General features: G+C 38.6%; 1 protein-coding gene across 1 annotated transcript in view; it reads left to right on the top strand.

Annotated features, from left to right (window-relative positions):
- Nucleotides 1-2548: 2548 nt before the first annotated feature.
- pacsin1a (protein kinase C and casein kinase substrate in neurons 1a) overlaps nt 2549-12760 on the top strand; it is a 53095-nt gene continuing 42883 nt past the window's right edge. Inside the window, exon 1 of the mRNA XM_084099984.1 lies at nt 2549-2710. The gene's annotated coding sequence lies outside the window, so the exon portion shown is untranslated. The remainder of the gene's footprint in view (nt 2711-12760) is intronic.

A 12760-nucleotide genomic window follows, 5' to 3' on the forward strand; every position in this document is an offset into this window, starting at 1 on the left:
TCAAAACCCGCCCCACATTCATTCTTATTCGTGAAGTCGTTTCACTCGTATACGTCACAACAAGGAAGAAAAGACTATCGCAACTTCCATTTCATGCCGACTTTAAAATATAGCACAGGTACGTCTTTAAGATATCTGCTAAAGAGCGCTTGATTTTATTTATTTATTTGTTTATTTATCAGGGACAATGCAAAAGAGACACCTTGTAACAGGTTACAATAACTTGAACAAATGTGTTGCATATAGGGTTTCTAGCTGAAGCTAATTTGCAACCCCTGTCCCTGGTTAGGCTACAAAACAAACACCAGAAACAACAAAAAAAACAACAAAAACATAACATTATATACATATATCTCTGTGTGTGTGTGCGTCTATCTCTCTATCCATACAGTGACATAATCAGTGATCACAGATTTGGTTTTGTTTAAGCCAGTGTTTCACCTTTTCATTAAACGGTTTCAGATTGGTTAGTGTTTTTATTTCTGTTGGTAGGGCATTCCAAAAATGTATCCCTTTTACAGAAAAAGATGACTGACCGAAAGTGGTTTTGCGCTGTGCCACCCTGCAGTTGCCATTTGCTGATCCCCTAGTGGTGATTCTATTAGTATTTGTTTTTGTCACGTATGGACAAAGTACAGCTGGTGCGAGTTTATTCACACATTTAAAAATCAATTTGATAAAAGAGAACTTAATAAAACTATCATAACTAAGCAAATTATACTTTTTCAGTATTATACAATGATGCCATTTCGTTTGTTTTTGATCCATTATTTTCAGTGCTTGTTCATATAGTGAAATAATGGGTTTAACAGTTGACTGTGAAGCCTGGCTCCATACAGTAACACAATAAGAAAGATTGGAAAATATCATGGCATGCATAAACAGTTGAGCTGCCTTGAGGGGTATGTAATGTCTAATCATTCTAAAACAGTTCAAATTAGTCTTTACAGTTTTGCATAGTTTTTTTTACATGTTTATCAAATTTAAGTTCGGGGTCCAAAATTAGACTAGGAATTTAAAATCATTGACTTCCTCTATTTCCTCTTGATTTATTCTAATTATAAGCTTTTCTTTTGCTTTCCTTCTCATTGAAAAACACATTGACACAGTCTTTTTCAAATTCAGAGTTAAGTGATTGTTTTTAAGCCATAGGGATACTCCCTCCATTTCGCTTGTTAATATATCTGTTGCTACACAAGGGGTTTTAGCTGATACATAAATAATTGTGTCATCGGCATACATCTGACATTCTGCTTTTTTACAACATGATGGTAAGTCGTTTATGTATAAGCTGAAGAGCAGAGGCCCCAAAATCGAGCCTTGTGGAATTCCCATTGTAGATTGTCGGGGGCTTGAATATTCTGCATTGATTTTTACACACTGCTCTCTTAATTCGAGATAGGATTTGAACCAGCCAGTTGAAAAATGAAAAGTACTTAGTTTATTCAAAAGCACTTCATGGTTCACAGTATCAAAGGCCTGTTTAAGATCTATGAACACTGCTCCAACTACATTACCCTTATCTAATGAAGACTTGATGTTTTCAGAAAGGTAGCAGTTGGCCATTTCAGTTGAATACCCTGGTCTAATGCAAATTGTTTAGGATAAATAAGTAAATTATTTTCAAGGTGGTTTTAAAGGTCAAACAATCTGGAAAACATCTGATAAACATCTTAGAAAATGCAGGTTTACATACATTCTAAATCATAAACATTTAGACATCTTCTAAGTGTCTGTTTAACATCTGACAGGAAACGTGTTGGAGACATATTGCAGATGTAAATGCAGACATCATATAGACGTCTCGTTGATGTACGTGTGCTACCAGGGTTTAAATACACCCTGGTCAGTGTGTGTGTGGAGAACAATGAACGCTGTGAATTGTAACAGCTTCAGTTATAGAGAAATACTTAATGCGTCACCTGGCGATACTCCCACATTTGTGAATCAGGTGGTGAAGATTAATTTAATGCTTAGAAGAAAGATGCCATGTGATGAAAGGGTGCTTTGTACTAATGTGTTTTACATAATATTTATATCCTCTGAGCAAAGATTATATAACTGTTCAAAGTTTGGCCAACCTGAGGGGCAGGCATGGCCAAACACACAAAGTGTTGCATTATTTTCCTGTTATTACTGTAAAGCTGCTTTGAAACGATCTGTATTGTAAAAAGCGCTTAAGGTGACTTGACTTGACAAAGGCCTCTGCTATTGTATTCACTCGGTTAGTATTAGACTGAAACGTAAAGACTCCAGAAGAGGAAGATGCAATTAGAAGATGCATCTGAAGGTGGAAGTATAATAGTCTACTGTAATCTAAAAAATAATATTGTAGGCCTAATATTTGTTTGACAGCAAAAAGGAATAAGGCATAAACAGATAAAACATGAATCACCGTGATATAGCCTAGAAACAAAACAATTCAAAAATCATACATTTCTTTCAAAATATGGATGGGATTGTAGAAATAAGCAGCAGCCTCGTATTTTTCTCTCATCCTTGGGGGAAAAGCGTCGTGGATCGCGGTGGTCCCCTGTTCCCGGTGATTGACAGCCCCGGTTGGACCATCCCCCACCGGCGTGCGGAGAGTGCGCGAGCGCGTCGTTGCGCACATCGTGATCCGGTGGATGCGGAGGGACACGCGCGCGGGGTCACCTTCCATCACTGCGAGCGAGCGAGCGAGGAAACCGCACGCACGGCATTCATTTCGGTAGGAAACAATCTTATTTTCATGTTACGGCATGGTGAATAGTATTGTATGGTGCATATTTTAACTGGGTGTCGCTCTGTGTTGAAGTGTTTCTTCTGTTCAGACCCTCTCTTCCTTTTTATACCCTGAATATTTTTTTCGTGCTTGTTTGCGGTGTATTTCGTGCACATCATGGCACGATATCATGTTAAATACCGACATGTCCACGCGAAGAAAATAAAAGCGATCGCGTTAACCGCGCGTCGTTATGGCTTTACTGACCTTACTGGTTAAATATTAAAATTCAAGCTATCCATCCATCGAGTAAATAGGCTTGTTTGAAATTAAACATCACTGTAGTGAATGAAATATCTGGGATTTCATTAAAAAAAAGAAAGGTCACTTTGAATAGCCTACAGCACAAATCATGCCAAAGAAAAAATCAGAGCAAGGCCATGATGATAATCAGGATCGTTTATTTCTAATGTTATGAACATCAAACATGAAATATCACCTATGATATAGATTGTTTTTCCTCAAGAGCACTGCTGGTTAGGCAGATGGCGAGGGGTGAGAAACAAAACACATATCACCAGAAATATAGAAATATCAGTCTGCCTGGGATTATTTCGTTCAAAATTCGATGAAAATCATTAAGTCATCGGGCACGTTTGCTGTGAAACCTGTCGGAAAATAACGCAATTCAAGGAAGGCATCTCAACTGGTCGTTACGTAACAGCTAGCAACAACAACAACACTGAACACTTGACAGTCATCGATGAAGAAAAGCCCGAACATGACAGAATCAGCGATATTTACCTCACAGTAAGAGATATGAATGAATTTGTGTTTTTATTTTGCATTTATTTTGATTATAGGCTGTGATAGTTCATGTTTTATATCGGCATGTCCCTTAACCGTCTTAAAAAACACGAAAAGCACACTTGACTATATATTGGCAAAAGCTTCTTGTGTGTATCGATCAGAAGAACCTCCTGCAAATCTACCGGAGACTTTGATGTACTTTGACGCGCCCTTGCGTCATCATACAGATCATTTTGGTAGCCAAAACATAAAAATAAATAAATTGGTAGCCAATCATGCTGCTTCATTCTTTCAGATGACCACATAAGGTCTATCAGCCTCTGTATTCTAATATCATGCACATATCATTTTGATAAAGCGACCAGGCCTCGAGTTGTTTGGTCAGTCACTGGCTACTATGGCTTTTTAATCAAAATATCATCTGTTCATTTAAATATGGATTTTTTTTTTTTCATGTAATTCTATGATATTGTTCAGGTAGTCCCTTAATCTTTTTTTTCTTCAAATTAATTAACATTGCTCAGTCATATTTACTACATACTTGGAGATTTCTTGCAGTGTTATGACTTTGCCTGGGTAAATATCCATTTGTTTTGCTGTGTCTCTTGAATTGTTTCTTATAGTTCTGGGTGTTAGCTGTTGTGTTGGGTGCTGTCCGTGGTGCTGAAACCAGATGTGTCCTCTTAAGAGTTTAGGAAATGTCTTTTAGCTAGTGTTTCCATTCATATTTTCATGAATGTTGTAAAAATTAACAACTTTCTAGCGTTCTTACCAGCCAAAATGACAGTGTTCTGGTAATAAACATTAAAATAAACAAAAATAAGAAATTGCCGGAAACACAGGTTTGTTGAATTTTCTCACACATTGCAAAAGTTCTGTGTGGCAGAATGAGATGCATCAGGTTAGTGCATAATATCATTATTTTTGTATTTAAATGAGATATTCCTCAAAACACAACAGAGAGGAAATAAGCTTTTCCCATTTAGAGTTTAACTGTGTTTGTGTTCTGTTGGAAGATGATTATTTGACTAAATATGGAGCTGATGAAAACTGAGCCATAATTTGAGTAGATGAATCTCGATTACACAACCAACAGTGACTGAATTGATTTTATCTTTTAGACTAATGAATGTTTGTATAGAAGCTACAAGCTAATGAAGAGTGTAAAGCTTTCAATATGTCAGTCCGAGACCATCCGAGCATTTTATAGCTTTTATTTCAAAAGCCTAATTGAAGAAGAAGAAGAAGAGATGGGAGAAATATATGTAATTATCAAATCTTCATTTATCACCGCTCCATCAGGGTGGGTGGATGTTTTTCCATGACTTTCATGAATGCCATGAACTCTCAGCTTCGGTCCCTCTGGAGTAACCCAGGGTTATGTGTCTCGCTCAAGGGCGAAATGGCTCATCGGTAGCGAGATTTAACCATTACACCTCACTATCTACAACAGAAGGAAGCTTACCTTCATAATGCTCCTGTCTGCTGTTCGTAGACAATCATTGTAGCCACTGAACAAGCAGTACAGGCTGTACTTTCCTTCCTTTTCCCCCTCAAACACTACATAGCGTCGTCTACAGGCGTTCACCATCAGTGTCATTCCTTGTAATATGTGTGTGTTTCTACAGCAGTTAATAAAGTAGTTGTCTGTCAGATTCAGTCTGACTTTAGATCATAGTTCAGTTAGATCGTTAATTTGTAGTCATACACCCAAACCCTGCTGCGAGTTTGCTTCAATCATTCCTTCAATATTAGCCTCTTTGTGAAGCTGCTTTACATAATAATATGTTCATGTAATGATTTGGGATCTTGTTAAAAAATAAACTTCAGACAATTTTGGAAGTCTGAATGTTCGTACATGTATACATGTATGTAGTTTGTGAGCACCACACACTTAGACTGAAAAAATAAACCCTTTCCATTTTCTGCTTGGTCACTTATGAATATTAGATTTAGGGTGAGTTCACACTTGTAGTTCGGTTCGCTTGGTTCATTTGGTCTGGACCAAAAAAAAAAAAAAAAAGAGTGTAGTCTGGTCCACTTAGCGTTCACATTGGCATTTTTAGTATCAAACCTAAAGAGACCAAATCTAAAGGCATAGGGATGTTCACAACCTGATTGGTCGGCTTATATTACATATTTTTCATGACGGAACTTCCTGAACATCCAAAACAATGCTGTGTTTTGGGCTAAAAGCGCTCGTTGTATGTGTGTAGCTACATATGATGGTATTTTGACCAGCTGAGAACTCGTGAACAGCTTATATAATGTGTAAAAGAGTCAAAACAGCGTCAGGAATCCCTCCATCAGTTTAGTTCGGAACGGGGCACGGTGCGCATGGAAAACTGGTCATGTGAAAGCGGTCATGTGGACCTGGGAGTGCGCCGGGGTACTGAACCCGAGACTACCTGAAGAGGAGTTCGGTTGCACTCGAACTGTGCTGTGAATGTGAAAGCAACCGGGACTCGGGTGCGCAGTTGTACCAACGCTGCGTTCGGAATTGGACCGCAGCAAATGTGCTCAGTGTAAAAACACCCTTAGATGTCTTTTGTCCGTGTCCATATTTCATTCGAACCGCGCCAGAGTTCGTTTGGAAGTGGACCGAGTGCCATCTTTTCAGCAACCCGCTTGATTGGTGCGCACCAGGGTTCAGATGGCAGCGTTCGGCAATCAATCGCACCAGGGTTTGTTTTTAATCAAACCAAACATGCCAACCCAGACAGCAACATAGTGTCGGCCCAGATCTGGTACAGGTCGAATCCACATGTACCAGATGTGGCCCAGATCTGGGTTGACACTTGGGAAAAAAAAACACCTGCTAAATAACTCAACCAAAGAACACACTAAATGCTGGGACAGTCTGCCTGTTATATATACTTGACAAATATGTTAATGCTGTTTTCTACATTAATAGGCATATTCATTATATTCTAAGTAACTTAAGTTGTCACAGATTCACATGACTTCTTGGGTGGAGAATGTGGGACTGTTTCCATTTTTACACCAGCTACATTCACCTCTCTTGAGAGTCGAGAGCATCCCTTAGGCAGCTGTCAGTTCCTCTTCTTCAGTGGCAGGACTGGTTCCCAGCATGCACTGCAGCACGGATGACTCATGCAAACTACTGTGCTGCTGTTTACTGAGCTCTTTGCACGGATGTTGTGTTTGTTGCTCCTTTAGGGCATGATTATTGAGTGTCACCATTAAGTTTATCAATTTCTTCCATGGGACTCAAAAAAAGGAAATTCTGAAGACTATCAGCACATTCTTCAGAATTTCCTTTTTTAAGTCCCATGGAAGAAATTGATAATTGTTTTCCATACGGTTACAATGAATAGGCAATGAAGATTTCCCGCTAACCATGCAATATTTGTTTGAGAAACAAAGTTTTCATCGTGTTTCTGTTGCACATACTGTATAGAAAATGTATGCAACAGTCTTCAGTGCCAGACTTCATTCTAGTTGACTAGTAGCCCTTACATGGCCTCACCCAGGCTTTATACCAAGAGGAAATCGCTTTTTAATTCACAGGATGAATCTAAAATGAGGCAATTGTGTCTGGCAATGATCTCATGTCATGTAGATAAAAGACTAGGACTTTAGCTGTGCTCTTAGAGTTATAGTACCACACAAAGCCTCTTAAATGTCTTATGAATGGCACTTTAAGTATGCCAAGTATGCTTTATTAATAATCAGTTACATTAATTAAATGGACACAGTAGTCTTGGCTTTTACAACATTAGTTTGCTCAGCAAAACCTTTACATAGTCAGCGGCACTGAACGCATCAAGGCTGCATGTCATCACTGAATGTTCACTGTAGGATATCGAGTGTAGCACTGTAGCAATCGAATAAAAGTTCAGTTAAGGCAACAGTCATTTATTTATTTACAATGGAAATTCTTTGGTATGATAGGCTTAATATCTATTATTATAATGTTATATGACTGTGTATAAAATAGAATTGAAAATGTATTTAAATTAGTAGATCAGAAACATCACAACCTGGAATGGATATAACAGTCAGAATGTGTAACAAATAAAAAAGGTCACACATAATATTTGTCAATAAAATAATTTAATTTCAGACAGGCAAGGATAATAATGTGGCTAGCACCTGTTAACTGAATGCTGAAACAGATGCTTCTGTTGATTATATCGGAAAGGATTTAGTTTAAAAAACAAGATAAATAAGAAGAGATTTCTCTTTTGTGGCTCTATAAAAATAAAAATGTCCATGTTGTACACAGGAGTCTAAAAGCAAAATCCTTTTTAGCATCTTGTTGTAGCCACACAAAAACAGGTAAGACATTTAGCGTTTGAATTGTTTCAAGATTATCTAATATGTGATTATACATAAAATTACCAACAACCTTAAAAAAAAAAGGCAAAATATGTGTGCATCATTGCTGTAGAAATGCCCTTATTTTGCAGAAGAGTTACTCAGAGCTAACAAGCCTGAACTAAAGTTTGGTCAATTGTCTACACAGCTCACTTAGCACTGTAATGATTTTATATATTTGTTTTGCGCCAGAGACAATAAGATCAATGGCTTAAATAGATATAGCTTCGAATGCTGTAACACATATTAATGACTGCTAAATGTCTATTTAATGACAGAATTAATTGGTGACAGACTTCACAAGTCAACAAATCGGATTAATCATTTAAGACCTAATCTTGTGCGGTGGTTAATGAAAAGATAGGTTTAGGTAGAGAAACGATGCAGCATTTACCTGTGTTTATTATGAAGTATGTGCAGTTGGACTTTATAAAGTCAGCATTGGGTTTAAAGCACTCAGCATATTGGGAGGGAACAGTTATATTAGGAAGTTATTTATATCTGAAATCTGTAATGTGTCTTGACCAAGAAATGATAAAGAGAGACTGGTTTTATGCTCCCTACTTATACAGCAAAGACATAATTGATGAGAGCTGACACAACTCTAAAACGCTATAGCTCTACAATATGAGGCTCAGATGCTACATTTCTTGGACCATTATTATCTGTACAGGGTTTTCCCTACACACAGAACATGCAGTCTACATAGGACTCCTGGTCCACGGGACATGTTTGAGAAGCACTGCCATAGAAGAGCCATTTGCTCCCCAAACAACCTTTTAGTGTACAGTTCTTAAAAGAACCCCTTTTTTTCTTAGTGTGAAGAACATTTTAATAATCTAGATAACCTTTTTCCTCCATAAAGAACCTTTAGTGGAATGGAATGTTTCCATGAATGTTAAAGGTTCTTTATGGAAGCATAGATGCCAAAAATGAAATGTTATTTTTAAGAGTGTAAGGTCTGGAGATAACAACTGGAGTGATGAAGCAGCTATGGGGAAGCAGCTCCCTGGAGGTCCGACTGAACAACCGAATGGAGATGCAAAGTGGACCTAGGCCAGTTTTGAACTGAACTGCATTTGCTTTTTGATCAGTCCTTTAGTCTTTGGTCTTGTCTACAGTTCCAAGACTTGACTGGAGGGTTCCTGCCCTCACTTTCTCCTCATCCACTGTCTTCAACTAATGAGGCTACACCTGAGGGTAAATACTCTACGTTTACTGCCTTTCCAAAACCGTCAATATCTGAGAGAGATTGGGAAACTTGAGAAACCAGCTTGCCAGTGACATCCAGTCGGCCCTTCAATACCTCACTATATCTCCCAGTAACTTAAGAAGGTTTCCCAGACTTTGAATAGTGTGGAGCTAAAGATGGAGGACCTCATTAGGCATCCTTGACCTACATACTTCAAGGACAAGTTTCTCTCTCTTCATGCTACATGAAGACATTTGAGAGGTCCAGAAACATGTTCAATCAACACTGATCTAACATGAGCACATTGGATTGGTCTTTTTGCCACCAAGAGAGTGGAAGGAGCTCCACACACACAGACACAAAGTCCCCTTGCAATCTAAACCAATTGCAATATGTCTACCATGCACAGATTAGTTTGGATAATTCTGAACTAGACTGTGCTTCACAGAGGCAATTTCCACCTGGACAAATCTGGTGGCAAAATATAGATGACATTCTTTATTTCTTCATTGTGTTCAACAGTGTTCTACCTCTCAGAACTTCAGAACAGACAAGGAAATGCTAACTATTTTTATATCATCCTGAATGCGGCCCAAGCAGTGGTAGTTCTGAGTGGTGACTAGTGTCTTCACAAACCTTTTCCCCAAGGTCAGTTTAGGTTTTGTTATTTATTGTGATAAATGTTAAAGAAAATGTCATCTGTATTGTTCTAGAAATAAGTGGGCTACACAGCCAACATAAAGGTCAGAGAGGTCACAAACTCATCCTGTTTCTAACATAATCTGAAATTATGCTTGGAAACATTGTTCAACAGAGCAAGCTCATTAAAAAGCTGCTAGATCTGCTGAAAAATGCTTTTAAATGGGAAACTGCTGCTTCAGTTACAGATGCTGTAAGTGATCCACAGAGAGCAAAGGAAACAAACAGATATGCAGAGTACTCAGCAAAATAGTTAGTCGTCTACAACAGTGATAGGTCTATGGAATAAGTCTATGGTTGATAACATTTGCCATTAAAGAGGATGGGGTGAAATTCACAAGTAAAAGTGATGTATTCACAGCACAAACCATGGATGCATTGAAAGACAATGAACCAAAATTGAGAGTTTCCATGTTACACACGCTCTTGGACAAGTGGTTAGGATGATAGCAATGAACTTACACTCTACATAAAGGGTAAAGCAGTGACTTTTCAGTGTTTAGGAAAGATAAATGGTGAATACATAATTGTGCAGACATGTCATTCTTCCTGTTCTTAGCCAATTTTTTGGACAATTATTATTATATGTAACAAAAAAAGTAGTTCTCTTTGTTGAGCACTTCTGTTGCTTGTCTTAGAAAGTTGAGTCTTTGACTGGGAATTGAATGGATTCAAAAATGTACCCGAGGCAGTCTTAAATAATCTTCAGTGACTGAAGTATTTACGCATTCGGCAGATGCCTTTGTCTAAAGCAACTTACACGTTTTATCAGTACGCAGGTCTAATATTGTAGCAGAAAGTGATGAGGAAATAAATTAATCTATCTTGCACAAGCAATTGTTTTGGGTTAAATAAAAGATTATGGGATTTCTCTAAATTACAGAGAGACCTGCATAGACAGACAGGAGTTGCCACAGTGAAGTGAATGGGCATTCATTGTCAGAATTCATGTGATTTCATTCTCAATTGAAGATCACACCACTGTTAACAACTACTAGACCACACCACTCTATTCTCTTTTTCTATGCATGTCAAGAATGTCCATTCTAGCATGACTTCAGCTTCAGTAGGAAAGCACTGCCGATTCACTGTACCATAAGATTTTCTGTGCCTGTTCTCTTCTACAAACCACCCTTACACTAATCAGGTAGTCCAGATGCTGATAGAAATAAAAGCAAATGGGACATGACTGTTATTTACAACAATGCAAGCGGCATAAATCTGGTAATTCTCACCTGCATCATCTTAGGCTGTGTTCACTTGTCATGTTTGTTTAGATTAAAACAAACCCTGGAGCGATTGCTCTGTTAGTGCGGTTCATTTGAATAAGTGTGAACGTTGCCGTCTGAAAAGATGGATCTCTGTCCGCTTCCAAACGAACTCTGGTGCGGTTCGAATGAAATATGAATGCAACACTGACCAAAGACATACCAAAAACAGGACATGATGTCATAAGATGCGACCCTAAGAAGCATAGACTGCTCAATTTTTTCTCGTCATAGTCGTGATGTTGCCCTTCACAGTTCAGTGCAGGATCAGAACCGGGTCTCCTCACAGCAGATCTTCATTTGTTTGTGTGACGGAGGGATTCCTGACGCTGTTTTGACTCCTTTACACATTTTATAAGCTCTTCACGAGTTCTCAGCTGGTCAAAACACCATCATATGTAGCTACACACATACAACGAGCGCTTTTAGCCCAGAACACAGCATTGTTTTGGATGTTCGGTAAGTTCTGTTGTGAAATATATGTAATATAAGCCGACCAATCAGGTTGTGAACATACAGTATCCCTATGCCTTAAGGTTCAGTAACTTTAGGTTCGATACTAAAAATGCAAATGTGAACGCTAAGCAGACCCGGACCAAATGAACCAAGCGAACCGAACTACAAGTGTGAACACACCCTTAGATATGCAGTGCTGGAGAGCTGAAGACCATATATATTTTTGGGATGTAGTTTATACTGCTAAACCCATGTACATATCTGTTGTGTTTGTTTTTGTTTGTTCATGTTGCTTGTTTCATGTGATTCCATTTTCTTCATGTGATTTAGTCATGTGTTTCCTGTCATGTGACCTATGTTTCCTGCTTGTTCATAGTCATGTTCTCGTTGGTTCAGTGGCTTGTTATCTTATCATTTCTGTCTTTTCATTGGTTACTTTTCATCAGTTCCACTTTGTCATTGTCAAGTCAAGTCAAGTCAAGTCACCTTTATTTTGACATGACACATGAACAATTTTCTTCTAGAAGAAAATTGTGTCATCGTCCACCTTAAGTAAGGCAGATCAATAATATTGTTGAATATTAAATGTCCCCAACTAAGCAAGCCAAAAGCCAAGGAAACAGTGGCAAGGAACCAAAACTCCATCAGTGACAGAATGGAGAAAAACACCTTGGGAGAACCCAGGCTCAGTCGGGGGCCAGTTCTCCTCTGGCCAACGAGCGAACAGTGTATGATTATGATTCAGACAGCATTACAGGTCAGAAGTCAGATTGGATCAGAACATTCAGAATATTATCCAGTTCATCTGGTTGGAGGTCGGAGTCATCACGCCGGTATGGAGACGGGTTTGTTGAGGTGTCCATGAGGCCTTCACAGGGCTGATGAGGCTGGCACTTCAGGGATGCGTCGTGGTCGTGTCCAGGCGCAGGTCCACCATCTGATCTGGATAAGTCCCGGATCCGGCTGACTTCAGTAAACCTCGGAATAAACAGAAAGACTAACATTAGCATAGATGCCATTCTTTTTATGATGTAACGAGTACATCAGGTGTTATGGGAAGTGTCCCCAGTTCCGGCTGACCTAATCTATGCAGCCTAACAATCATTTAACTGATTTGAATAATAGAAATGTAATGTTCTATATGAATGCCAGGTAAAAGAGATGCGTTTTTAGTCTAGATTTGAACTGACAGAGTGTGTCTGCTTCCCGGACAATGTTAGGAAGACTGTTCCAAAGTTTAGGTGCTAAATAGGAGAAGGATCTACCGCCAGCAGTCGATTTTGATATTCT

The sequence above is a fragment of the Abramis brama genome, assembly GCF_963993115.1.
Source record: "Abramis brama genome assembly, chromosome: 22".
In the NCBI taxonomy this organism is placed as follows: Eukaryota; Metazoa; Chordata; class Actinopteri; order Cypriniformes; family Leuciscidae; genus Abramis; species Abramis brama.